Source organism: Oreochromis aureus, linkage group 8, assembly GCF_013358895.1.
Source record: "Oreochromis aureus strain Israel breed Guangdong linkage group 8, ZZ_aureus, whole genome shotgun sequence".
In the NCBI taxonomy this organism is placed as follows: domain Eukaryota; kingdom Metazoa; phylum Chordata; class Actinopteri; order Cichliformes; family Cichlidae; genus Oreochromis; species Oreochromis aureus.
The window spans coordinates 16,511,398-16,537,080 of NC_052949.1; the positions used below are offsets into that span (position 1 = coordinate 16,511,398).

The window sequence follows — 25,683 nt, forward strand, 5'->3', positions numbered from 1 at the left end:
AAACCGTCAGCCTGTCAACACAACTGGACTTACTGGTGAGTGATACAACAGAATAATGGTGCATGAAACGACACATTCTAGCACACTGGTTCTCACTGATTTTATGCCACTATGGACTTAACTCAGTGGTAGTGTTACAAGTGTGAAAATATTGTGATGGATTAGTGTAGCTTATGGTTAAAATGAATTGTTTTTGTTGGAATTCGTGCACTGTATGTGTTGGAAAACATCTAATAGATTTCTATAGACTATAACAGAACATAACATAACAGGCTTGAAAGCTATCTGATATAATAAATAGAACAAAATGAAAAATGCAACTAAATCTACAGTGACATATTACTATACACACAATGATACATGGGCATATGCATCATTTCTGCACTGTGTGAACACCTGGTTATGTGTAGAGATGCACAGATATTGCAACGCCACAGGATTTTTTTGAGGTAGAATTGTGAGTTGTTAAGAATAATCCTATACATAGTATATGTGATGAATGCAGTCAGTTCTCTAAGTATTTTGTGAAAGATACAGTTCATAGTTTTGCCTCTATACACCATCACAGTGGATTTCAAATCAAACAATCAATATGCAATTGAAGCAAAGACTTTCAGCTATAATTCAACTCATTTTCAGACACGCAAAAGTAAGTGAACAATAGACTGATAAGCAGTTTAATGAGATGAGACCATTGTTGTTTCATGACAAATTAATCTGATAAAAGATCTGGACTTGATTGCAAGTGCTGAACTTCGCTGCTTTCCACTAGAACTCTCACTATGGGGTCTGAATAAATATCAGTGAAATTAAAGACCGGGGTGGTGGTCCCCATCTTTAAGAAGGGAGACCGGAGGGTGTGTTCCAACTACAGGGGGATCACACTCCTCAGCCTCCCTGGGAAAGTCTATGCCAGGGTGCTGGAAAGGAGAGTTAGTCCGTTAGTCGAACCTCAGATACAGGAGGAACAATGCGGTTTTCGTCCTGGTCACGGAACACTGGACCAGCTCTTTATCCTCTCAAGGATACTTGAGGGTGCATGGGAGTTTGCCCAACCAGTCTACATGTGTTTTGTGGACTTGGAGAAGGCATTCGACCGTGTCCCTCGGGGTGTCCTGTGGGAGGTGTTGCGGGAGTATGGGGTGTCTGGCCCATTGCTACGGGCCATTCGATCCCTATACAACCGTTGCAAGAGTTTGGTTCGCATTGCCGGCAATAAGTCGGACTCGTTTCCGGTGGGTGATGGGCTCCGCCAGGGCTGCCCTTTGTCACCGGTTCTGTTCATAATTTTTATGGACAGGATTTCTAGGCGCAGCCAAGTGGCGGAGGGCTTTTAAGCCCGGTGGCCTCAGAATCTCATCTCTGCTTTTTGTGGATGATGTGGTTCTCTTGGCTTCATCAGGTGAAGGCCTCCAGCTCGCACTGGAGCGGTTCGCAGCCGAGTGTGAAGCAGCGCGGAATGAGGATCAGCACCTCCAAATCTGAGGCCATGGTTCTCAGCCGGAAAAGGGTGGAGTGCCCTCTCCGGTCGGGATGAGTTCCTGCCCCAAGTGGAGGAGTTCAAGTATCTCGGGGTCTTGTTCGCGAGTGATGGGAGAAGGGCCGGAGATCGACAGGCGGATTGGTGCTGCGGCTGCAGTGATGCGGACGCTGCACCGGTCCGTCGTGGTGAAGAGGGAGCTGAGTGTAAAAGCGAAGCTCTCAATTTACCGGTCGATCTCGTCCCTACCCTCACCTATGGCCACGAGCTGTGGGTAGTGACCGAAAAGAACGAGATCGCGGGATACAAGCGGCAGAAATGAGCTTCCTCCGAAGGGTGGCTGGCCTCTCTCTTAGAGATAGGGTGAGAAGTTCGGCCATCCGGGAGGGGCTCAGAGTAGAGCCGCTGCTCCTCCACATCGAAAGGAGCCAGTTGAGGTGGTTCGGGCATCTGACAAGGATGCCTCCTGGGCGCCTCCTGGGTGAGGTGTTCTGGGCATGTCCCACCGGGAGGAGGCCCCGGGGCAGACCCAGGACACGCTGGAGAGATTATATCTCTTGGCTGGCCTGGGAACGCCTTGGTGTTCCTCCGGATAAGCTGGAGGAGGTGGCTGGGGAGAGGGAGGTCTGGGCTTCTCTGCTTAGGCTGCTGCCCCCGCGACCCGGCCTCGGATAAAGCGGATGAAGATGAATTAAAGCAGGCTATCAATAGGCTGAAAACCCCAAATAAACCTATTGTAGAGATTAAAACTTAAAATCAGAGTTAGATCAACTTTACGAATAGCCAAATCAACACCGTGGTACATTCTTAAAAAGAATGATTGCCCTGACTAACTCAGCAAGACTAATGGGTCTGTAGGACCACAGATCAAAACTACAGTGCATATTCACAAAATTATCTCCATAGTTAAGAACAACTTCACGCCATCTAACAAAGTCAGGAACATGCTGAATGAGGTGGGTGTATCAGTGCTGAAGTCTGCAATCAAGTGATACGCTAATGAACATCGCCAAATACTGACAACAAACCACTGGTTTGCCAGAAAACATCTAAAATAACCTACCCAGTTCTGAAAAAAAATATTTTAACAGATGAAACCATCAGAATAATTGAAAGGGAAAAGTATGGAAAAGTAAATAAACACCTTATGATCTGACGAATATCACGAATACAACATCTAATAAATAACAAAGAATTTAAATGTAAAAAACTGCACTACCAGTACTTATATTCTATGTATATTACATACACCAGAAAAGACAAACCTGCTCCCTGATATTTCCTATCCAGTCAAAATTGAATGTAATAGTCTTTAATCTTTGTATTTGTTCCTTCCAGTTTGATCTCTTTCTTCTTATTCAGATCACAAGGGACATCGGCAGGTTCTGAAACATCACCCAGTATCAGTTTCTAAGTGAACCGTGGTTCAAATGGAAAACACATTGCCGGCTAACTGCTGCTAACCTCCAGTGAGTCGTTAGCAAGGAATGCTCCATGTGTGAAGAGAACCATGTGTGCAAATGTGACATGTGGTGGTGAAAGGGGATAAGCCATGTTGTGTTTTGGTGACCGCTTGAATTTGGGCTGCATGCTTAGTGGACAAAAAAAATCTGTTCTCAATGAGCAACTCAAGACACTGACTCTGCAGAGATCCCATTGCTTGTAAGTGTTTATGGGTATGTGCATGTTTAATATCATCAAGTACACTATCAGGTGCTGTGAGAAGAAAGAATTTAAAAAATCAAGAAGAGAAATGTCTTCCCCAAACTAAGGTTGATCAGTGATATTTAGTAATGTCTGTGTCATATGTTCCTGACCATTTAATAAACAAAAAGCTATATTGTGCCTGGGTTAAAAAATCTAAATAACAAAGCTCTTTTCTATATCTTCTTTGAGGGATATGTTAAAAAGATTAATCAAAAATACACGCTTATAACTGACTTATAACTGACTTAAAGAAAAGTTGTATAAATGGAACAAAGAAAACAAGAATTAGCAAGTACAGAGTACTAATAATTGAATTATAAGAGTGGGAACTGTAAGAAAGTAATGATTTCCAAGCTATATATCTCCTTGCTGTACTGTTAACTAGGCGAATTTATAGCATGTTAATGGCAGCTATATGGCTGCTCTCAGAATAACATGCTTATTTACTCTACAAATCACTTCTGGAAAAAATTGAGAATGTGGAAACAGGACTCCCTTAGGATAGGCCGGAAATGTGAGCCTCTGAAACCTTTGCAATGAAAATATTATAAAAGCATGACAAATAGTAATCGCAGAAGAACCATATGCCACATCTGAGTGGAAGTAAGATGGTAAATAGAGAAAAGAAAAAACGTTAAAATGTAGAAATTTAATTTACTTAAAAACTTTCTTTTCTTTTCACCGAGTTTCAGATCACATTAATTTCTTCTGTTAAGTAGAAGGAAAACCTTACCATTGGTCACTAGGGAAAAATATGTTTTCTCCAACCAGTTGCTGGAAACCTTCTGGTTGGTCTGGTTGCAGGCAAATCGCCAGTGGTTGTGCATAATTTGGATGAAAGACACTGATTGTCTACAAACACTTGGCGATTACTCTCTAAGTAACAGTGAAAATACTGAAACTTTTTTGTTTGCTGAAGAACCGATAAACAATTTTTACTCTGAAGATGAATGTTCTCCATTTCTGCTTTGCAATGCACTCTTTCATGGTTTGCTACCACTTGACGGGAAGTTGTTCTTCCACACAAACTACATGCAACCTGCAGGAACCACCCACCAACCAGTCGGGGAGTACATATTTTCTCTCCAGACCAGTTCTTGCATCACATATACACAATGTTGGGGAGTAACGGAATACATGTACCGGCATTAAATATTTAGAATACAAAATATAAGTAACTGTATTCCGTTACAGTTACCGGTTAAAAAGGTAACATTCAGAATACAGTTCCTTTGTTGAAATAAATGGATTACACGGCGGTCTTTTCCTGTTTCATACGTTAGGCTATGACCTCTCTATTTTTGATAAATTCCATGCCGGTGGAAACCCAAACAAAACACGCATTAAGAGGCTCTAATGCCTGTGTCTCAATCTTGCGGCCCATGTCACCCCTACTCATATTCTAAACACTTTAATGACATAAAGAAATATTTTAAAAAATTATTTTCCAAAAAATTATTTAATATGAAGGCAATAGGCAGAGTGTTACAGGCATCGCCCTAAAGAATGTAGCCTCATGGGCAGTGTAGTCCGTGCTGCAGGGAGAATGGACTGCCATACCCGTTATGTATCTGTGAGCACGAGGGAGAGAGAAAAAGGAAAAGTACGAGTTGTCACCGAGCAGAAACGGGAGATGGAAGCATGTAAATATAATAATAACCACTGCAGCCAAAAAGAGTGCCTGACGAGCCCAGTTGTAAGTAAGCTATTAAGACTTGACTGTACACTGTGTTCCTGTTTTCCTCCGAAACAATAAGTTTCTGTTGGAGCATCTTTCCATCGCCTCTCTCTTTCTCTTGCTAGCAAAGTTGACCCAGACAACAAAGTAAAGCTAGTTTTCAGCTACGAACCCGACGTATTAGCCAGAGGTCCCTTTACTACGGTTCGGAGCTGCGGACCTGTTTTATATATGCGCGGAATAGTTTTCTATACGAGATTGCTGCAAAAAGTGCAGCCTTACCTAATGTCCATCCTACTGTTACTCATTTTATATTAAGATTTAAAAATCTAGTTGGTATTGGTATGGCGAGTAGCCTTCAGTAATAGTAATAAATCACACAGCAATAGTGAATTCATGTAGTTGTAAAAAGCATGATAATATATTAAGCAATCCAAAGTATTCAGAATACGTTACTCTCATTGAGTAACGTAATGGAATACGTTACAAAATACATTTTGGGGCATGTATTCTGTAATCTGTAGTGGAATACATTTTAAAAGTAACCTTCCCACCACTGCATATACACACATATGGCAGACAACTCTTGAGCAATGTGCACACGAGAGGCCTTTATTAGACCAGAAGTCTTTTTGCAACCACAGGTACCGACCCCCGGTGGCCATATGAATAAAATACAGATTCAAGGGTGTCCTGCATTGGCTTTACTTTCCCAAGCCAATGGCGACATCCAACTTTTATCCTGCCAATGGGTGAAACTACCTCGGCAGGATATAAAAAAGGTGGGAAAACAGACAAAAACAGGAATAAAATCCAAAAATTATGCACAAGAAAAGCAATGATCAAAATAACAGAGGAAAGGAGTACAAATTGAGAAGCTAGCGACAGAGGAAGAAACAGGTAAAAAAAAAAAACCCACAGAAGATATAAGGTGAGAAGTATACAAGAGAGAGAGAATGTTAATGATTAATACCATAAACTAAAACTATGACATGCTATAAAAAAAAAAAGTTTATAAAAGTCGACGATTAATACTTTCTGTTGAAACAGTTTCAGTCATTAAAAAAATATGGTTGGTAAAATAAAAAGACATATTTACACAGTGAATGCTTAACCTCTTCATAAAACACTGTGAGCAATATTTAACTACCAGCTGCTTCTGGGACTTGCTCAGCATGAATATGGCTGTTCACTGTGCTGCCTCTCAGTTTGTATTATGCCTGAGTGTTAATACAGTAACTACACCATAAGGCCTGAAAAACTAACAATCATTTCATTGGTTTTACAGAGATATACTGGACTGCCTAAAATACTTGACCCCAATCTTGTAACCTCTGTGCCTCGTGTGTGTCTTACATCTTAGTGGGGTGCTCTCTGGAAAAAAACAAAAACAAAAAAAAACAGCCAGTGAGATGAGGTCAAGGGTCAAAAGCATCTTCATCTTTATGGCCGAGTGCAGAGCATCTCAGTGAGGAACTCTGAAGACATGCGTGATGATAAACGGCTGACTGTAGCGGCTCCGCAGATTTCTCCAGATGAGTGCACACGTGTTCTCTTTGGTCACAGTCGACTGTAACAGGAGATCAAACACAAGGTGCGGCCTTTGAAAGTAACAAAACGCTTGTACTGGGTGGAACAGCAGAAGGGAGGTGACTGATCTACGCTGAGGTCAAAGGTTAATGTCTTGACATGGAAATCGAAGTGGAGTGGGGTTTTGTCTTTCTTTTTTCAGATACATATGGGCGTGAACTTGAGGGTCTGTTTGAGCTCGTGTAGTGTTTTGTAAATATTACATGAAAGGATGGACAGGGTGGGTTTGAGATGCAATACTCGTAACAACCCAAATGATTTTGAATCATTTTATTTCCTCTGATCTTACCAAAACATTTACTTTTTTATGAGGAAAATAAACCAAAGTGCACCGCAGCAAAATGTCTTATTAAACTGGCAGGTTAAAGGGGAAATGAAACGCTGCGCATATAAAGGCTAAATTACATCACGGAGTCCTGCTCTCAAAAACTGAAACAGATGTAAGTGTCTGTGAAGCTGGATTTAAGAAATAAGTCCTTAAAGTTTAACTTATAAAAGCATCTTCAGTGCCATCTCCTGTCAGTGAGGAACATGACGTCATGTTGGTTGGTTTAGCTAAATAGCGACAGAATCGAGAACTCAGTGGAAAATAAGGACACTAAATATCAGTTTGAGGGGATCATTTTTGTGCTGTCCGTTTTCTGCAACAATTAGTTTAGTGTTAAGAAACCAGGGATATATTGTCCACTTTCACTCTGCCTCTTTAGCAGCGAGTGGCTGTTCGCTTTTCAGTTAGCTGCACTCAAACAGGCTCTCCTTCACAGAGTCCTCATTAAGTGCTAACAGTTGGATTTTCCTGTTTGAGTGCAGCTAGCCAAACGGCCAATTACTGCTACAGAGGCAGACAGTATATTCTCGGTTTCTTAACTTAACCTCTTTTTTGCAGCCAGGGGAAGCACAAAAGTGATCTACTTAACTAATTTTCAGTTTTAGTGTTGTTATTTTCCTTCCTTTTTCTTCACTAGCTAGCTAACATAAACTAATGTAAGTCAACCAATCTTTGGCAACCAATCAACCACTTAACATCGCATTCCACGCTGCCAGAAGATGGCGCTAAAAATGTTTTTCAAGCTTAAACTTTAAGCACTTATTTCTTAACTCCAGCTTCACAGACAGTTACATCTATGTCTGTTTTTGAGAGCAGGGCTCAGAGATGCAAATTAGCCTTTATGTGTGTAGCATTTCACGTCCCCTTTAACTCTACCTAATGTTTTACTTAACTACACAAATCTAATCTAACTGTAAGTCCGTCCTGTGTGAGACAGCATTTCTTAGGGATCTCACTCAGTCTTCTACTGTGTTTATACTTGACTGTTCAGAGGGGACCATGTAACCCACTGCTTTTACAAGCTGTCCATTTATAAAAATGAAGTGCTGTGGTTTCCCACTCTGTTCTATTATTCTGCTCTTCTTCCTCCTCTCCCACCTGCCCTGTGTTTGCTGGAACAGAGAGTCGGGCCCTGCCAGCAATGCACACAATTAAGTGAGGAGTGATGAAATTATGCCTCAGCTGCAAGCAAATGGAAGGATGAGGGGATGGAGAGGCAAAGTGGGAAGGAGGGAGAGTCCATTCTGTTTTCCTCTGGGAACAAGGGAAATTCTATTAGGCCCATAATAGAGCCATTTTTCACCTCCTTCCACGTCAGTCTATTATACAATTCCTCCTTCAGTCCTTTCCTTTCCTTTCCGTCTTTCCTCTCTGTAGACAATGCAGCATCTTCTTTCTTTAGAATTCCCTGGAAACCCCTTCTCTTTTCTCTAAACTCTACTCCTGTCAGTTTGCTCATCAATCACACTGAGAAGTCTATCTCTGAATAATAATATTTGTGGTGTTTGGAAATTCATTAAAGAGGCATCAAGTACACTCAGCTCCTGTTAATTTTTTCTGAGGTCAAACAGAACTTTGTTGACTGAGAGGCTGTAAAATGTCTGCGGCCTTGAAGCAGGTGGTAAATCTTAAAAGCGGGAACACGCGTTGGCTTTAATTGTCCACAGTCATTCCACGTTCGTTAATCATAAAGCCCAGCTGAAAGTGACAAAATAACGAGCGCTAACACAATCCAAAGTCTTTCAGAAACTCTTAACCGGGGAGTCATTCCTTGAAGCGGCTTTGTGGCGAATTGAAAGGGGTTTATTTGTTTGTCACGTAAATTCGTGGAAAACATTACGGGTTTAATCCCGTTTGGTGTAAGGCCACATAACCTCAACTTTTTTATTTGTGCCACACTGTGCCATTAGAAGGCATTTTAGCCAGGAAACTGGTTTGAAAGAGGAAATCTGTCTATTGGTCGCTGTAACAAAAAACATCAGCCACAGGCAGAGCGCATTGTTCAGAGAGCTGACTAGCCTAATCGGACATTCATGTGAATATTTTGTACGTTTCCTCCCTTTGGTTCTTTTGTTAATGCTTTCTGACAAGTGAGTCACTGAACCAACAGAGTCTTCATGCCATAACGGAAAAATGATCTGCAGCGCAGTAACAATTCCAACGTGGCACCCGAGTTCTGCACCTACAGGTACAGGTGCCCTGGTTTATTGATGGCAATACTGCACAAATCAATGAAGAATGACTTTAATGCTTTCTACCACTAAATGTGAAATTCAAAATCATATTATATTATAATCATAATCATATTATGAAAACAGTCTCAACATGTGGGAGCTTTTCAAACATTTGTCAAGTGCCTTTTTATAGACTGTTTAGATAGATTTTCATTGATAATGCTGCATGTTTTCTTTCTGTTGGACAATATTGCTGAAATTGTTACCTGTCATTATTGCTATTAAGGATTCTGAGTACCTCAACCATTTTAGGGATTTTACTGCAGCTACAGCTTTGTGCCACCAGTAAAGATTTCAGTAGTTTTCAAGTTTTTGCTGTTTAGCTGTCACTAGAGAAGGTAACTTGAGAAGGAAAGACAGCATAGCTCTCTATAAGACGTTTTGTATCAACTGTGTGTCGTACACTTGTGACGGTTTAAGCACATTTAAAGGTTGAAATTTTAGCAGTATTAATGGCAAAAAGAGAAAGTCCAGATTCCAGCTGCAAAAACTCTAGATTTTTTGTTGGTCCTTAAATTCTTGTTCTGTCAGACAAAGAAGACTTGATCAGGATTTTATTCAGACTATTACAGTTTTGTAATGCAGAAACACAACAAACATAAAAGAACTGGTCATAGCTTCAGTTGGCACAGTTTGAGAAGCAGCCACCAAAGATAGCTTGGGACATATTTTGGACACTATCACAATATTAGGAAGATCATCTTATAATGTGAGACCCCCTCCCCCTCAAAAAACCCCCAGACAAAATAGAAAAAGGGTTAATGTGCAAAAATGCATGGAGGAAGAAAAAGAAAAAGTAGAAAAAAGTTTTATTTTTTATTTATTTTTTAAGTCTGCTGTGTTTGTATGATAACTTTTTCAGCTATTTTCATTGTGGCACCAAGGAGAACATGTAAGGTATTACAACAGAACAACATAACCCACATTTCAGTGAAAGTTACATACATCCATGCATACATACGTGCTGAAATATTACAGTCTGCAGGGCCATTAAAGCAAATGATTAATTTGGAGAAATTACATGAGGTCGAAGGGGTGTTTTTCCATAGACTTCTATAGAATGGGAAGTTCTGACAGGTATCGCCCCCTGTTGGTCATTAAAAGGTAATGATAGGCAATTGCTATGTGATTCTTGCATCCGTAAGAAAGAAAATGAATGCAAAAAAATAGCACATATTGTATCTTTTTGGCCAAAACCTGCTAACCAAGTGGTATGAGACTACAGGAAACTGGATTCAGCTCTGTGAAATCTGATTCGTCCTCAGAATAGCCAATGACAAGCAGCGATGTCCTACACTTCATACAATACACAAGCTTCAGTTTCAGTCCAAGCCAGACGTGTCTGTGGTGAATGCAGGTATAGAGTGATGGTCATGATGTCACATTGATATGGTTTCTAAATAAAGGAGTGATGTAACATTGCACTGTGGATGTGGGGAAAAAAGGCACAGGAACAGATTATTGTACTCCAAAAGATAATACAGATCTCTAGTATAACATAGACCTTTCTCACATTTATCTAGGCATCCCAGAAAGAGAAACAGCCTGTGGGTTTTGGTACTTCATCCCTGTGCTTATATCCCATGAAGATATTGATACTAAGCTTGATAGAAGCTAGTGAATCAAGAAAACCACTGTACAAAAAACAACAAAAGTTAAAATACTAACAAAAACAAAAGATTCCACAATATACAAATTATGTCAGATCAGTCATTTGTACTATATGATTTGTAACTAATGAGTTTTGAATGCATCCTTTAAAAAGCAAAGATAGTACTTAGTATAACCTTAAATATTGAGGAATCTCACAAATATAGGTTTCTTTCCAGCAGATTCTTTAGGTATGTTCATGATGACAGGCAGGAGCCCATTCGGCCAACAACAGTTTAGTGCTGACCTGAGGCAGAATACGTTGCAGCTTGTCTGTGTGTGATGTTTGCAGTCTACATTGAGAAACTCTGAATCGTGGGTGAAGCCTGAAGTCAAACTGTAAACACCTGAGTGACATTTTATAAACTTAGTTAAGCATGTACACAGAGAGACAAAGATGAGAATGACTGAAATACCAAAATGCAGGAAACAAGGGTCTTTGAATGCTCCAATGAATCCCGCTGGATTTCTGGGGTATCTGCTGTTTGAAAGCCCTTCATTCAGATTTAACTTAGAGAGGCTCAATTTACTGATGGCTCCAACCAGTTGCCCAATAGCAGAGCACTGTTAAAAATGTTTGTCGGGCCCATCTTGTCACACCTGCGGACACCTAGCAATGAATTTTTCAGAAATCTCATTCATTCTGAAACATTCCTTTGGGAGAAACACAGCTGTCAGAACTATAGACAAACTCAGTCCATGACAAAACAAAGTCTTTGAACGTCTTTTTGAATCTTTGTTCACTGGGTCAAAATTAACAAGTACAGTCATATGAAAATGAAGGTTTCACAGGAGTGCAGAGAGTCCTGTGGAAAACTAAGTACACCCCATGATTCATTAGTTTGTGGAACCACCTCGAGCAGCCATAACTAAAAAGAAAAGTTATTCTCCTTGCCAGTCTCTCACATCATTGTGCAGAACTTTGGACCACTCTTCTTTACTATTTTGCCTCAGTTCATTGAGGTTTGTGGGTATTTATTCATGCACAGCCCTCTTAAGCATTACCCATCACAGTGTTTAGATAGAGTTGACTGGGTCTTTGCCGAAACTTGAGTCTTTTCTTTTTCAGCCTATTGTTTTGGTATATTTACTGATGTGCTTAAGATCATTGTCCTGTTGCACAACCCAGTGTCAGCCATGCCTCAGCTGTCTGACAGATGGTCTACAAAGGAGTTCATGGTCGACTCAGGGAGTACAAGGTGTCCAAGTCCTGTGTCTGCAAAACAAGCCCAAATCATCAGCCCACCACTACCGTGCTTGTATTTTGGTTAGTGCTGTCAGTGTTAATCTTGTTAAAATAACGTTAACGCCATGACTGCATTAACGCGGCAAATCTCCCTTAGCGAGTTAACGCAGATCACCCCGTGCGTGGGGCTGCACGGTGTCAACGCGGAGATTTACAGCTTTAATGCGGTTATATCGTTAACGTCATTTTAACAAGATTAATGCTGACAGAACTAATTTTGGTAAATGCGGCACTGTTGATTATGGCCAAACCTGGCCTTTTTTCATTTTTCTTGGAAACCAGAAAAGCCATACTTGTTCAGTCTTTTTCTAATTCTACTTTAACTTTATGAAGTTTCTTATTTAACATAATTTATTAACTTGATCATTTAACATACTAACTAAGGCCTATAGAGTCTGGTGTTTGGGATTTTTGCAGTGTACCTGAACACACACAGTCTGACCCTGGGATGAATTTGCTGGCACGTCCACTTCCTAATAGATTGTTGCATTGTGCTAACACACACCTGAATCCTCCAGACCAGCAAACAGCCACAACCTCTGCTTTAACAGTGGTGCTCACTCTTGCAGATGATCATTTAATCAAGTGCATTTCATTAGCAGCACCTGGCTGCCCCTTATCATTTAACTGCTGTGGAAAGATCCTGCACCGAGTTCTGTGTAAAATTGTCTTTTTCCCTTGACTGCACAAAGACGTGAGCTACAGGGACATTTTAGGCCATTCTTCACTGGACACCTTTTAGCAGTCCCAGTTTGAAGTTACTGGTCTTGAACTGCTATTTATCAAATGCTGTGTTACAAGTTCTAGAGCTGTATATTTGTACATTTAAGCCATCATCTAAATGGTAATGAGATGAAATAGAATAGTATAGTTAACAGATCTGTTAGCCACAAGGCATTGAGAAAACTGTGAGGGAAGAAGCAGCCCTATCTCATCTTTAATTGGTTTGAGTTTAACGTTAGATATAGACTTTTTTTTAGAATTCACTTGTAGTTAACTTTTAATAATATGTAACTTTTTGAGTAGTTAGCAGTATAATGCACTGCTAAAGACAGAGAGCTGCTCTGTCTAGCGTCACCAACAATGTAGAGCCCACTTGCTTTCTCACTGTCCATTAAAAATTATATCTAAATAATGTTGTTAAAGCCTTAAATGAATGTTAAAACATCCTCTCCTCCATATCATGGTTTGATAATCAGGATGCTGATACAAATTTATATAGATTTATAGAGGACTGTGACAAAAAAAAATGACATAATAAAAATGCAGAGACATTTGTTTACCCTCTGGGCTTTTCTCTTGTTCAGTATGAGCTGTGACCTTTTCAGCTGAGTTTAACCAAGAGGGTCATTGCGTCTGTCTGGCACACAAAACAGCAGATACACTGGCTTTCAGGCCCGTTCCTCTCAATCCCATTCTCCTCTTGCCATTCCAGATTTCTACAGAGGCAGCAGTTGAGTGTCAAGTTCATCTGTGGTATCAGCTGTCTCGAACTGGAGTCAGATCAAAGTGGGACGGTGAAAAGAGTGAGATCCACACCCCATCTCCTAAACATACAATGAAGCTAAGGAGCAAACCCCTCTCTCCCGGGAGTTGTAATGGGAGCGGGAGTTTACCCCCGTGTGCCGCAACCATTTGGGCCCATCCAATGGCACTACAGAAGAGTACAGCATGCAGTGAGGGATGAGGTCTAGTTTGGGCCAAAGGCAACCAATCACTAATCCTGGCAGCAGGGTCACACGCATGACTACAAGTGACCTCAAAAGTCTGACTCTTCGCATGCTTAAGTTCTGTCTCATCCAAATACATGGACTGATTAATTGCACCACACCTTAAAAGAACTGCATTCGCTCAGTCTTTGTCAATGTCAGACTGGTGTTCTTATCGACTCTACGATGGAGAACTACCCCCCCGAAACCTAGAGCAAATCGAATTTGGACCGATCCGCTGCCCAATTTATCTCAAATCCTCGCTGATGCAGATCTAATTTCATCCTCTTAGTACCACAAACAGGAAGAAGAAGCAAGTCGATAAACAGCCCATGGTCACTGTTGGAGGGAGTGAAGTGTTTTGGAGTGGGGCGAGGCAGAGGAAAGCAAACATGGTGACACAGTGGAAAAAGGAAGCAGGAGCGTTGTCATTATCCTTCATCAAGTCCATCACTCACTCCATGAGCTTCTGGCCTAATTCTTGCTCTAAACTTAATTATCAGTATGTAGGCAAATTAGCTAAAAGCATTTTAAATAAATTGAAAATGCCCAGAAAACCATATATAATGTGTTTAAATGACTTGAAAACTAGAAAGAGTATTTTAATTTTTAACACCACACACATATTCTTAAAGTTAAATTGACTGTGATTAACTGTTTTTACATTTAGATATATTTCAGTATTTTACACCTATTAAAACCTATTCACCTATCAAACCAATTAAGATTTTTAATGAAACATTTTTAATGAAAAATCAGAAATATTTCAATGCCTAGGAATTATTTGATTTATGGTGGGAGAATGATAAAGGTAAACTTTAAATATTTACACATATGGAAACCTAATTTATATACATATGAAAGATGTAGAATACATATAAATATGTTCTCACTTTCTAGTTCCTGTTAGTATTCTTGCTGCAGCATTTCAGATCAGCTCAAGGCTTTTCAGGGAGCTTTCAGGACATCCTGATGATAACGAATTGTTGTAGTCCAGCCTAGAAGTAATAAATGCATGAACTAGTTTTTCATCGGGATTCTGAGACAGGATATTTCTAATTTTAGAGATATTGCAAACATGGAAAAAGGAAGTAGTCTTTTTTATTTGTTTAATTTGCCTATTGAAGGACATGTGCTTGTTAAAACAACAACTCCAGGATTCCTCATAGTGTTACCTGAGGCCAAGGTCATACCATCCATTGGGCTAGATACCATATTTGTAAGATCTTTATGGCCAATTACAATAACATCAGTTTTATCTGAATTTAGAAGCAGAAAATTAGAGGTGATGTGGGTCTTTATGCCTTTAAGATATTCCTGCAGTTTAGCTAATTGGTGTGTGTTGTCTGGCTTCATGGATAGATAAAGTTAGGTATCATCTGCATAGCAGTGAAAATGTATGCCATGCCTTCTAATGATACTGAAGCATGTATAATGTAAATAGAACTGGACCTAGTACATAACCATGTGGAACTCCATAATTAATCGTAATGTGTGAAGAGGACTCTCCGTTTACATGAACAAATTGGAGTCTAATAGGTAGATATGATTCAAACCACTGTAGTGCGGTACCTGTAATACCTACAGCACCCACTAATCGCTGTAATAAAATATAATGGTCAGCAGTAGGTCTAGCAGGAGGTGAGTCCACTGTCAGAGGCCATAAGAAGATCATTTCTAACCTTCACTAAAGCTGTTTCTGCACCTTGATGAGCTCTGAAATCTGACTGAAGCTCTTTAAATTAGTTATTCCTCTGCAGATGATTAGTCAGCTGTTTTACAACTACTCTTTCAATAATTTTTGAGATAAAAGGAAGATGAGAAATATGCCTATAATTAGCTAACATAGCAGCATCAAGCTTGTGCCAGTTTAGCATTTACATTTTATAAGCTAAACCTAACTGCTACTCACCCTCTCAATTTCTGTGGAAGCAGTAGGAGTGTACTTAGTTTTTCACATTATTGTGGCTGCTTCCCCCCCCCCAAGCAGCTAATGTTAGACTGCTTGTTGTCTAATAGGATTAATACTAATGATCTTAACTAACTATAAAAAGTACAACAAACTCTCAGACAAATGAATTTAATTAGTTCACTTTGCTGAAAGTGTGGTTTCTGACTTGTACTGCAACTAGTCACATGACTTAATCAAAATATTTTGCCTTCACTTTTGGGAAGCTGTCACACAAATAAGCTATTATACAGCTTTTACTCAATAAGGATACAATTCCAGCAACAAAATGCAATGCTGTACAACTGCTGTCCAAGTACTGTACATTACAGGGATATAGAACATTGAGGTGCACCAAAAAGCAAGATGTGAGAAGATGTGGGAGTAGGTAGGAATTTCTCAAAGAATAAAAAACATGTAAATTTTACACTAAAAGATTTGATTTATTACTACTGGTGACACAAAAAGGTAATGCCCTATAAAAATGTTTAAATCTTTAGCAAGACACAAATCGGTACAGGTTTAAACAGTAAAGGAAGCAGTCATGAGTTGACAGCAAAACCAGATGGTAAGTGGAAGCCCTCTGGTAAACCCCTGATCTAATATTTCAAATGAAAGCCTGGTGGAAACGGCTTGTCATAGACAAAATAATTTACAGTCATTACATTTTCTATCTAATGGATTTTTGTGACATTCATCAGTGGATGAACATGACCTAATACAATGCAATAGTGGAGCAACAGTAGGAAAGAAAGGCAAGTAAACAATGAGTAGTTTGAGTTTTGGGGATTTTTGGTTTTCCTACGTTTGAGTTATAGTTGGACATGATATTGTTAATAAAGAAGATTGCTGGGAAATACTATAAAGATATCATTACACACTTGTGACTAATTTTCAGGACAGTAAAGATGTCATAGTAAATCCACAGATAACACAGCATGGATAAAGTCACGGTATATATATTTTACTTTACAAAGTGTTGATTTTTCACACATGGTTTGCTCCATCAAGTTTCATGACTTCAGTCCCAGGACTGTCCAGCCTTCTCAGGAGTATAGAGTTCACCAGGGAAACCTAATTACTCTGGGCAGAAACAGGCGGATATTTCTTTTGCAAGAAAGGTTTTACCAAAGCAAAAGGTTTGTAAACAAGAAGAAAACTACAACTTCCTCTAATTTCTGATTGCGCAGAAACATGCACAGAGCTTCCAAATGAAATATTTTTGTTAAATTGCCCAGAACACATCAACAAAAAAATGGAATATTTATTCAGAATCAAACAAATTGATAAAAAATCAAGAGCCATATGAGCATACTTGTTGCAAGAATTTTGGAAACTACAAATCTGAAAACCAAAAATAGGTCAAAGTGTCCAAACAGACTCCAGAATAGATGTAATTATTCTGTGACCTCTGGTGCATAAGTGGTCACTGCTAGTGCCATGAAAAAGGTCAAACATCAGATGGAACCCTAGCCGACCCCTCCAACATACCACACATGGGATTTAGTAAGGGAATCCAATTTACCCCACTGAGCCCACTCCAACTTGTAAAAGTCAACAAGCTGTCGCTCATATTTTCCTTCATCTCTCATCCACAGGCTCCTTTCCTCTCACCATCTTACTTTTTGCATTTTCTGCAGGAGGTCTTTAAATGCAGAAATAAATGCACACTCCTCTGTTTTAGCATAGTCCAACAGCTTCCTTTGTGTTTGTGTGTGTGTGTGTAGGAACTCTCAAAATCAGGATTATTAAAACTCATCTTACATTGTCGATAACATACAGTCCTCTATGAATTTAAGTAGGCCAGACCAGTGAAGCTTCTCTGTGTGTTAGTGTAAAGAAGTTAATTACACATGTAATCTCTTAGACATCTTAATAAGTACATTTTAATTTCAACAGTACGCCTCAGTTTTTCAAATGGTAAAGAAATGTTGCTGTAGTAAATGTATCTCTTTGTATAACTCTTTCTTAAGTTGTAAGAAATAAATGTGAAAATTACAGAAACAGTTGGTGTAGTATCAATAACCATGGGGTAGGTCATTATCAGTGCGAAAAGCTGTAAAACCTATAAAAATATAATTAGAAGCCCAAAATCTATGCCCTTCTTCACATTTTCTAAAGCTGCGTAAAGCTATGATTGGAGTCTTTGCCTGGTCGCTTCTGGCTGGCAGGCCTTATGTATGACACCCCTGCCCTAGATCAAGGAGAGCCCTATAAAGTGATTGTATGACAGTTTGCAAATCAAAGATAAGATATGACTCACCACACATGGATGTTGTTAGGTTTGACATATGTAGGTGGGTCTAAATCTGTTCCAAAAACTGCATTTAGTTAATTCGGTTAGGTACAGGGTAGATTGCATAAAGAAGAAGAGGGATAAATGGGCTGCAAAAGAAGATATGAGAGCAACAAGGAAAGGATTAAAGAGATTCAAGCATACAAGCAGGATACATTTTGAGGGCCTGAGATTTAGAGATTTAGATTGAGACTGGACTTTTAGCCACTGTCAGCAGTTCTATGCAATATTCTTTTTGAAGGATGATGCGTATCACCTCAGCCCCACTCACAACCCTGTCTTTCTAATGTTTCTTTATTTACAGCTGTCAGGATGACTTTAAGTTATATTTGAAACTGCACGTTCTCATTGCCTTCAGATATTAGTAGATACCTGAAGTGTCATGCACTTTCTCACCAAACCTGTCTTGTTATCCCACGTGAAAGTTACATGGACTGAATAGCCAACGCATTACATTACATTTTATAAGACTGAGAGAAAAGAAGAGATGTCTGCCAAATAATGACTTGCAGGATATCAGTTCCAGTGCGACCTTTACATTGTTTGTTGTGAGTCTTTGTTTTACTCTCTCATTCATGTTCGCTCATTGACTTTAATACCACATGAGCCACACAATTAACCTCCCAGTAGCCTACTCACTGTCAAAGGAGGAAAGTAGTTGTATGAGAAATACAGTTCTTAAGTACCAGTCATAAACACATGGGTATACTTTTGGTTTTTAAGTAGACTATAACTCTATGAGAAGTAATTAACAACATTAGAATTAAGAGACATGAAATATGAGCTATAACAGCTCTACACATCTTACCAGGTATTTGACATAATGCCCTTCTTTGAACACTTGTACCACAACAGCAATGATAAATTAGATGTTGTGCATACGTGTTAACCGGTGTTATGTCTGCTGTAGGTCTCATCCCACAGCGCTAACGACATATTGGCTAACAATGATACATTTCACCCCACCCCAACAGAGGAAGCTTACTGAATCTTCACACTCAGAACAACAAAGGAGGTTCAGCACAAAAGAGAAACCTGACCTCTTGTATCACGGATAGTTTCTTTCATGTGAAACGGAAACCTTCTTGTAGTGACGGTTTGGATTGGATTGTGGTTATTGTTTACTTGTTCTGTGCAAAACTTATTGTGATTCTATAATGGAGTTTCCCTCCTTTGTTACAGTTACATGAAGATGCTTATTTGTAAATTCAAAAAGTGATTCAAAAGCATTTTTTTATTTTAAAAAAGAAAAGAAAAAAGAAACAGAACTGTCAATCAGCCAGGACTGTATTTTGATACAGTGTACAAGACATTCATATTTCACACATACATTCCTTCTTCATTATTTTTATATTTGCTAATAATGAATAATACGAGATAAATCATTATGTAAAGGTTTAAAATGAACCTGATTGACCTGATGATAAAACTCTTGAATTGGAAACAGAAGCATACAAGATAGGTTTTTGATCAGGTGCTGCCCTCCAGTGTTGAAAAGAAAAACTGCAGCAATTAGAAACAGGAGCGCTCGGAGCAAATAAGAAGCATTTTCACAGATGTCAAATATTCAGTAACATCCACTTTTCAGATCATCAGTATTCCTCTATGTATATAAAAACGTCTTCTGGTTCTACTTTTTAGTTCTTTTACTTATCAAATGTATACTCAGTTATTATACGACTGCTGAGTTTGCTGTAATTTGTGCATTGATTTGATTTCTCTAGATCAGAATATTTGCAGTCAGCAAACAGACTATCAGGGTCACCAGAGATGTCAAGAGGCCTGGAGAGCTGCTTGCTTTCATTCTTCTTTCTGTAAGAAAACAACCAAGATCTACAGTGAATTCAAATTTAGCTCATGAATGCAATTATCACAATCCTCTGATTATGCAGCTGTATCATCTACAAGACTGCCAGTGTTGTAAAAATGTTACCTGTGTTCAATACTAGCGGTCCTAATGTGGATGACTTCAGTGTCATGGTAGGAAGTATCCCTTGCAACTCTTGCATGGTAACCTGGGTAACAATGCTGTGGAAAACAGATTGATTTCAGCAGATGAAGGAATCCAATAAGTGGTATGAAGGATATGCAGAATTGTGTCCCTCTGTGAACAGAGGTGGGCAGTAAAGTAACGTGTTACTGTAATCCGATTACTTTAAGTAAAAAGTAAAGTAAGGGATTACTATGGCAAAAAAGTAATTAGATTACTGTTACTTTCCCGTAAGCACGCTGGGTTACTAAACCGCAATTTTGTTTGTGAGGGTATCTCATGAGAATGACACAAGCGTGTGCGACATCCATGGTAACAGACGTCTGCAGATCAACAATGGATAATATGGAGAGCGGGAGAGAGTACAACCATGGAGCATTTAAAGCGTGGAAGCACTTACTTTGAGTTTGATTCTGTAAAAAGTGACAAAAACATTAGCGTCTGCTGTACACTCTGCATGGGAAGAAAACTTCTTTCTACAGCGAAAAATGTAACTTCAAATCTGAGCAAACACCCAGGAAGTGGGATCCCCCACTGACATGGCCGCTGCGGCACCAGGCAAACCTCTGACTGCACCACTCCTGCTAAACAGGTGAAAATAGATTTAAGAGCGACAGGACAGTGCCGCTGAGTCTTTGATTTTATTTATTTTTTTGCTGTGTTTTACTTGCATTTTTTTGAAAGACTGATTAACACAAAACATTATTTTATTTTATATGGTGGAATATGCAGAAAATAGGTTTAAATGTTAAACAAATTTCTTCAAGTCAAAGACAGTTGCATATAATTTAATTTTTGCTTGATGCAATGTGCATAAAATTAAAAGATTAAAAATAATAAAACAAGTTTTAACAAGTTTTTCATTTGATTCAATTTTATATGATGGATTATGCAGAAAAAATAGGATTGGGCTGTCTATTGCTTTATTACATATTTCAGGTTGTGTATCGTGTTTTTAAAAAGTAACTAAGTAATAAAGTAACTAATTACTTTTAAAAATAAGTAATCAGTAAAGTAACGGGATTACTTTTTGGAGAAGTAATCAGTAATTAGTTAACTAACTACTTTTTCAAGTAACTTGGCCAACACTGTCTGTGAATGCAAATACTTACAGGTGGCAGTGCAGGCAGATGGATGACAAGTTGGTAATTTTAGTGATGTCTGATCAGAGCTACAGCATCTTGTACTTGCTTAATAATATAAAAATAATTAGATTATATATTAGAATATATATTATATTATATAAAATATTTTCTGTGAACTACAGTATAAAGAGTTAGACAGTCATTCAGTCTGTAGAGCTACATATCAGTTATTTTCTTTCTAGCCATGTAATATGAAATAGGATTTGGGCTGTGAAATGTAGCTTTGCATTTTGCAGCCCCAGAGCATGAAAAATATGCTACTGCTAAACAGTTACATGCTCAAGTAGGTCTATGCGACACACAGACAGTATCATTCTCTGATGTCTGCAAATTTGAGAAACACCTAAACATTAAGATAGTAATCTATTATCACGCAGCAGGGCGTAAACGTTTGCATACTTTTTTTCACACATGATGAGCCAAATCCAAACACTGTAATGCTGTACCTACACAATGAACACTATCACCTGATTGAAAAACCCACAGCTTTTCTAGGGGCAGGCTATGTGTGTAATTTTGTTACAATACATATGATTCACCGCTCTATCACACCTGTAAACATAGATGCAACGTATGTTTCACACTCTGTCACCACCACAGAGGTCCCACCGTGAAATGCAGTGACTGTAACCGCATCTGCAAATCACAACACTGTTACCAACAACACAAATTACCAGAAATAAAACACAACATGGTCCCGTGTGACAATATGAAGCATTGCATGAGTTGTGGTGTCACATATAAAGAATCAAAGAAATCACCACACAGATGTGTCCAGCCTAAATGCGAGCACTGCCGCGAGCCTAAATTAGCCGGGGACTCTGAGCATCAGTGTTTCATACAGCCTGTTGAACAACAGAAGCCTTGTGATAAATATATTTTATATGATTTTGAGACACGGTATCACAACGGTAAACATGAGGCCAACTTTGTGTGTGCGTCTGATCTGAAGGGCAACAAGTTCTCATTTAATACATTAAAATGTGTGGCTGCGTTTGTGCAGCATTACAGACGCCCGAGGTTTCGTGGGTACACATTCATAGCCCATAACGCATCCGGCTTCGATAATTACATACTTTTGGAGTACATGGTCAACCAATGTATAACACCTACCGTCACAATGAGAGGGAGCCGTGTGATTTTGATGCATGACAAGGAGTATGACCAGCTTTTTGCCCATGGGTCTTGCCAAAATATCCTCTGCTTTAGGTTTTCAAGACCTGCAGAAGGGCCATTTCCCACACAGATTCAACACTAGGGATAATGAGTATTATGTCGGTCCATACCCGGATCCCTCCTTCTATGGCTATGAGCGCATGTCTGAAAGTGGTAAGGCGAGCTTCATGGAATGGTACCAGACTGCCTCACAGAACACCTTTGATTTTCAGGCTGAACTCAGGCGCTACTGTGTTAACGATGTTGATGTCCTGCGTAAAGCATGTACCATATATCGTGACACTCTGTTGGGTTGTTGGGTTTAATGAATGTGCTATGCAAAGGGAGAAGCACAAATTGTTGTGCGTATTGTTTGGTGTATACAAATGTTTACCCTTCTTTGAGAGAATCTCATCATAAGGGATGTTTGCCAGTTTTAAGCGAGCACCTCCGCCACCGCTACTGTTTTGTGCAACTGTGACAATAAACTCTAATTCATCATCACCGATAGATTCGTCGTTACTTTGCATAACTTGTGCTATTTGGTCGAGAAACAGGTCAGGGTCATACTGATCATCAGGATTTAAAACAGCTTGAACATCAGAAGCCAGCGAGGGCCCACGCAGGACCACATTTAGAACACAACCCTGCTGAGATCCAGCCACTGCTCTATCTATCACATTAGCTAGGCAGCTTCTAACTCTTTCTGGCACTTGTTCTGGATCATCAAGACTTATGTCCCTAAAATCAAGGCGCTCGCGCAATTCTCGGGCGTTGAAATTAGGTATCTCTCTGATGCTAAGCTGGCTGTGACTGCCAGACCCAGACTGAACAATGGGCTCAACTACTGCAGCATGTGTTTGTGTATGGTTAACACTTGAGGAATTTCCATTGTTTGAGGGGCTGTGTGGTGATGCGTCAGCAACAGCAGCAGCACCTACAGTAACATCAGCCCCCTGATAAGCATGTGCTCTGGGTGCACCCACCCGTTCAGGGGTGAAAGAAGGCTCAGTAATAAGACATTCATCAGTATCCTGAGTAACAACAGTCCCTGCAACAGTAACATTCGCGGTTACAGGAAAATCCGTCTGTGTTTCGGATGCATCATCAGCAATAGGTTCAGAATGAGTTGGACAAGGACGCTCATTAGACACACCACTGCGTGCTGCAGCGAGACTACTAAGTGTTGCATTCATAACTTGACAATTGCTTACTAATTGCGCAACCGCCTGGTTATAAGCCTCAAAGTCGAACCATTTAGCCCTAGCGGAGGTACCATCATTGTGCTTGAATAATTTACAGGGTGGGTCCATGATGTGGATTTTAAAAGTCACCTATTTAGAATGGTGGTATTAATGAGACCTAATAAACCTGAGGTCTCGTTTATTGCCTGCTGGCTACTTGTTAGAACCCGTGCTATTTCTTGCAAGTTGCCCTGTGCTGCTTCTCGATCTTGGTTAACTTTAGCTACTATTTCTTGCAAGTTCAGCTGTATTGCTTGTTGTTGCTGGTTAAGTTTAGCCTCTATTTCTCGTTGATGTTGACTAAGTTTAGCATCGAGCAAAGATAATATATCATTTTTTGAAGCATAATGGCTCTGTTCAAAAGTAGAGGGTTTTGCTGCATTTAAGTATGCATCATATGCCTGCGATATTTGTGAGTCTGTTATGCAACCTTCTTCAAAACCTATGTCTGAATCACTGTTGTTTCTGAGACATTCTGGCGTGGCGGGTATGTCATTTATGTTGAAATCTGATAGACTGTACTCGAAAACATCGCTGAAATCACTAGGCAGACACTCACTCACTGGTATGTGTGGCCCGGTGATGAAGAATTCTTCCGATTCTCCGACGTTGCCCAAAGGTTGTGGTTTTTCTTGTTGTTCTGGGAGTTCAATATCACTTAAATATTCCAAAAACGTCAAGGGGTCTTCAAGGGATCCGTAGTGGTAAGGGGTTGTGTGATCGCTGTGGAGATAGACGGTGTTAGAAATATATATATATATATATATATATATATATATATATATATATATATATATATATATATATATATATATATGTGTATCATTTCAAAAGCAGGATGTGTTTGGCTCTTTTGATTTATTTATGACTATACTCACACTTTGTTCTGTGTTATTCGGATGGCCCGCTTCTTGACACGCTGTGTACTCTGTCTCGGCCTGGTGTATTAGAACATTTGTAAATATTTAAAACCTTTTTTCCTTTAAATTGAGTGTCATGTATAGAGACTTGTATACATTCAATTCAATTCAATTTTATTTATATAGCGCCAAATCACAACAAAAGTCGCCTCAAGGCGCTTTATATTGTACAGTAGATAGCACAATAATAAATACAGAGAAAACCCAACAATCATATGACCCCCTATGAGCAAGCACTTTGGCGACAGTGGGAAGGAAAAACTCCCTTTAACAGGAAGAAACCTCCGGCAGAACCAGGCTCAGGAGGGGCGCCATCTGCTGCGACCGGTTGGGGTGAAAGAAGGAAAACAGGATGAAAGACATGCTGTGGAAGAGAGACAGAGATTAATAACAGATATGATTCGATGCAGAGGGTCTATTAGCACATAGTGAGTGAGAAAGGTGACTGGATGGGAAAAACTCAATGCATCATGGGAATCCCCGGCAGCCTACGTCTATTGCAGCATAACTAAGGGAGGATTCAGGGTCACCTGGTCCAGCCCTAACTATATGCTTTAGCAAAAGGAAAGTTTTAAGCCTAATCTTGAAAGTAGAGATAGTGTCTGTCTCCCCAATCCAAACTGGAAGTTGGTTCCACAGAAGAGGGGCCTGAAAACTGAAGGCTCTGCCTCCCATTCTACTTTTAAATACTCTAGGAACAACAAGTAGGCCTGCAGAGCGAGAGCGAAGTGCTCTAATAGGGTGATATGGTACTACAAGGTCATTAAGATAAGATGGGGCCTGATTATTTAAGACCTTGTATGTGAGGAGCAGGATTTTGAAATCAATTCTGGATTTAACAGGAAGCCAATGAAGGAAGCCAAAACAGGAGAAATATGCTCTCTCTTTCTAGTCCCTGTCAGTACTCTTGCTGCAGCATTTTGGATTAGCTGAAGGCTTCTCAGCGAGTTTTAGGACTTCCTGATAATAGTGAATTACAGTAGTCCAGCCTGGAAGTAATAAATGCATGAACTAGTTTTCAGCATCACTCTGAGACAGGATATTTCTAATTTTAGAGATGTTGCGCAAATGGAAGAAAGCAGTCTTACATATTTGTTTAATATGTGCATTGAAGGACATGTCCTGGTCAAAAATGACTCAAGGTTCCTCACAGTGTTACTGGAGGCCAAGGTAATGCCATCCAGAGTAAGAATCTGCTTAGATACCATATTTCTAAGATTTTCAGGGCCGAGTACAATAACCTCAGTTTTATCTGAATTAAGAAGCAGAAAGTTAGCGGCCATCCAGGTCTTTATATCTTTAAGACATTCCTGCAGTTTAACTAATTGGTGTGTGTTACCTGGCTTCATGGATAGATAGAGCT

At 39.5% G+C, this 25,683-nt stretch overlaps 1 long non-coding RNA gene across 1 annotated transcript; it reads right to left on the bottom strand.

Annotated features, from left to right (window-relative positions):
* Positions 1-19,310: 19,310 nt before the first annotated feature.
* On the bottom strand, positions 19,311-24,074 carry LOC120441361. The gene is made up of 3 exons (XR_005614016.1): positions 23,964-24,074; positions 19,800-19,894; positions 19,311-19,678 (listed from the first exon to the last, which is right to left on the bottom strand). It is a non-coding gene; the product is annotated as an uncharacterized LOC120441361 (long non-coding RNA).
* Positions 24,075-25,683: the final 1,609 nt, after the last annotated feature.